Raw genomic sequence first — 3,993 nt, forward strand, 5'->3', positions numbered from 1 at the left:
AGTGATAGCATTTGAGTTCTATAGGACACACAGATGGTTTGTTCTGCTCGCAGTGACAGAGGTGTGCTGATGAAAACCTCTGACGAAAGAGTCCCTGACTCGGTCTCTGGTTGGATAGTGAACTGCACCTGGTCAACATCACAGAACCATTGCATATGTTTCGTTGTTAACTTAACTCATGCAGACAACTGTCTTTCATGTCACCAGCTGCACTTTTTCATTCCTGCATAGTGCAATGTTTAGATTGTGGAATAAGAGAAAAGGAAAATAAATAAAGTGGAAAATAAAGCTGCTGAAACTGCTGGGTTTGTTGTCTTTATGTCCCAAAAAAATCACAGATGTTAGAAAATTGGACGGGTTTATTTAATTGTGCCATAACTACTGCCAAGTCTATCATTCGTACAAGGAAGTATACAACCTCACAACCATATGAGTAATATCTCACTCGTGTCAATGAAACGGGCGGAACAATCCAAATAAAAGAAGAATATTTTATATTTTAATCAGTTCTCTATGAACATTGATCTCTTACTGTCTAGTCAATAAAATGCTAAACGTTGGCATTTGTATCTGCATCTTCTTTAGTAATGTCCCTGCGCTCTAAGAAGTAGTCTTAACAAACAGCAGTGGGGTGTGCAGAGTATAAACTGAAGACATACTTTGCCCTTTATTAGAAAAAGTGGAAAGAAATATCCTCCTCCGCAATGTTTTGGTTAATAAACAAATAATCAATATAATTAAATACATGTAGATGTGCAGCTCTTTAACAGGGACATTGACAACATGTGTCTCCTTAAAGAAACACTGTCATTGTTACACAATACACTCAAGCATCACCATTACCAACATGACATTGTGTTTGTAAAAGTATCATTTATTTTGTGTTGGGCATAAACTGAGTTTCCATAACAACAAAGTTGTATTGGATTTGACCTATTTGCATAAAATATTTCCTGTTACATTAATATGAAACTAGAGTAATTCCAGTAATGCAATACCAGACTATACATATTCACTTGTATAACATTGCTACAGATATAGAAAAACAACACTTATTTTGCCTTTGGCCAGTTGTCATCTCATCACACCTTATTTCCTCTCATTTTGTCCAAAGGAGACATTTGATCGTGTGGTTTCTGGTCATAAACTTTCCAGCTCCACGATAAAAAGGAATTCCTCTGTGTCGTTGAGGGAAAAGTAACACCTTCCTGTAAAGAGCTGTAAATGACTCAGTGACTGGAAGAGATCAGATGAAGCAACATCGTCCAACACAATCCCAGAAGCTTCTGGATTACACATCAGCCGCTTCCTCTCCTCAAGTGCACAGCTGATAGCACACTGAGTATCTAACACATTACACATGAGTGAGATTCATCATTGCAGCATCAAGTCACTCACTGAAAATAAGAACACTTTATGACTCCCACTGCTATCCAGCAAGACTCGAACAAAACAGTTGAAAGTAGGAACAGACACAAGCAACATGAATTGTGGTCACTATCCTAACTGCCATCAATAACAGCCTGGCTCGACTGGGCACACTTCATGATACATTTTTAAAGAGCGCTGCACAACCATTTGGACTTTTTTTATTTTTAAAGAATGGTCTGTTATAAAATAAAATAAAACTGTGAATGAGACAGTAATGAATATTTAGAACCAGAAGCATGCGGGACAATCGGATTTTCTCTGGCCTTCTCAAATATCCATGCGATAATCCAGAGGCACTGATCCGTAAACCCAGCTAACCCAGATCACTTTCTTCCCTCTTGGATCTCAGGCCTCACTTTCTGCTCCTAAACTGGAATATAAAAAGGATTGGCTCCAAAGCCAAATTGAATAAATCATGTACTTATTTAAATACATATAGGATAGGATATAAGATATGCAATAAGGGAGCGGTCAGTGGCAAAAAAACTAAGAAACATTCGGTAAAAGATGCGCCACAGGAAGCAAGTTCTCCAGCGTAATTTTGTGGTGCGGGCACATAGGGCTCTGGAAGGTGTGGGGCAGGATTCGAGATAGGATCAACTGCTGCTGGGGGCAAGGAGGAGGAGATTGGCGGGGAGAGTTGAGTTGATAGAGCTGTGATTTGGTGGGTCAACTGGCTGACTTGATGAAGCATGGCCTGGTTGCTATCAATAGCCGCGATCACACCGCAGGACTTTCCCTGGTACTTTAGTTCTTTAGTTCCGTTAGTACCAATAATGTCGCGTTCACACCGCCGGGAATACTCAGTGCCGAGAACTCTTTTGGAACTCTTTTGGTACTTTTTAGTCCCTGCTAGAGAGGTGGTACGAACCTGGTGACAAAGAGTGCCAATTTCTATTCTATTTCTATTGGCTGGGCGAATTGCAAACCACGCCCCGTTAGACTCTGAATTTGTTTTGTTAGGCAGCCATTTTTTTCCTCGCTACAAAACCACATCCACACCTGAGCGAGTAGGTTGTTTGTAAAGCAGTTATGACAACACGTACAGCACCGGAGCGGTGGAATGATGAGGAAGTGTCGGCGCTTCTGTCCATTTACTCAGATGCAGGGATGCAGCAGCTTCTACAGAAAGCAGTTCCCAACTCAAAATGTTTTGAGCGATGTTCGCAAAAGCTACTTGAGCTGGGAATCGTGCACAGTGCACACGGATGCCGGGTAAAAATTAAAAAACTCAGGCAGGACTATAAAAAAATTAAAGACCACAATAACAAAAGTGGTAACGATAGAAAGACCAGTAAATGGTACGAGAGCCTGGATGATCTGCTCGGCCAGAGACCCTCGTTCTCCGGGACAACGGCGACCATCGACTCGGGCACGCTGCTGTGGGAGCTCGCTGAAACGGTGGATTCAGTCGGCTGTGAAGTGAGCAACGACGACAACGACGAAGGTAAAATAAACTACTTGTACTGGGGTTTTTAATATGCACATTACTGGTCTCAGATGCACTTTTATTTGCTCAGTAGATCGAGGTAGCCATGAGCAGGCTGAACTGGCTAACACTGTTAGCCGGCCCTGAGCTGGCTAATAACATAACATCTAACTAGCTATTCTCGGCCGCCATGAAAACGTTTTGACTTGTGAATAAGTGGGCAGTGTTTTCTGTAATATGCTTCACTAACTCATGGCACTACATTTGTTTGTTTCAGGCGAGGCGGGACAACTCGCTGGATTGGAAACGAGTGGACTGTCCTTTCCCGATCGCAACAGCAGCCGTTGCTCGTCTCCCTTTTCATCAACCAAACGCAAAAGTACGTTCACACACACTGTAGCTTCACAATCACGTTTACTTCCTTCATGGTACAATTATGAATTATGAAACACCGTGGAAAACGTGTTTGCCTAGGCAGGCGTTTACACTTTTCGCGCCCATTTTACGCTCACACAATTGTAAACATCCGGGCTAGGTCACATGACTTCCGGTAAGAAAACGTAACGTGTGTCTCTCTTGTGTGTGTCTGTGAGTGTGTGTGTCTGTGCCTAACCCTATCAGTCGGAATAGCCCTAACAGCCTAACCGTGTCCCTTCTGCCTGTAAAACTACATGGTGATTAAATAATGTTTCCTCTTAGGAAAGCGCGCACAGGACACACATGATGAGAACTTCTTTGCCACCATCGAGACTATGGAGGACAGGCGTGCCATGGCCAGCAAGGCGATCCACGAGGACCAGATGAAGCTTTTACACAAGGCCCAGGAAACAGGACAGGGTGATTGCGATGATGGAGCGCCAGGATGAACGGGACGCAGTCTTGGCACAGCAAATGGAGCAACAAAAGGCTTTTCAGCAGGGGTTTCTGGGAGTGCTTTCAGAGCTAGTGAAGTCAAACAGGCCTTCCTCCCTGTAGTATTGTTTTACATATTGACACATAGCGGTGTTTCCTGGACATGGAAACATTCAGGGCTTAGCCCACAGTTCAACTCTTACAGTGCTATTTTTATATATTTGTTTTGGGTACATTTGATTGAAGTTGATTTTCTATTGTTATTATATATATATTGCCAC

At 42.6% G+C, this 3,993-nt stretch overlaps 1 long non-coding RNA gene across 1 annotated transcript; it reads left to right on the plus strand.

Annotated features, from left to right (window-relative positions):
* Positions 1-2,834: 2,834 nt before the first annotated feature.
* On the plus strand, positions 2,835-3,648 carry LOC117467391 (uncharacterized). The gene is made up of 3 exons (XR_004554382.2): positions 2,835-2,878; positions 3,138-3,239; positions 3,560-3,648. It is a non-coding gene; the product is annotated as an uncharacterized lncRNA (long non-coding RNA).
* Positions 3,649-3,993: the final 345 nt, after the last annotated feature.

Source organism: Pseudochaenichthys georgianus, chromosome 22 (assembly GCF_902827115.2).
Source record: "Pseudochaenichthys georgianus chromosome 22, fPseGeo1.2, whole genome shotgun sequence".
Lineage (NCBI taxonomy): Eukaryota > Metazoa > Chordata > Actinopteri > Perciformes > Channichthyidae > Pseudochaenichthys > Pseudochaenichthys georgianus.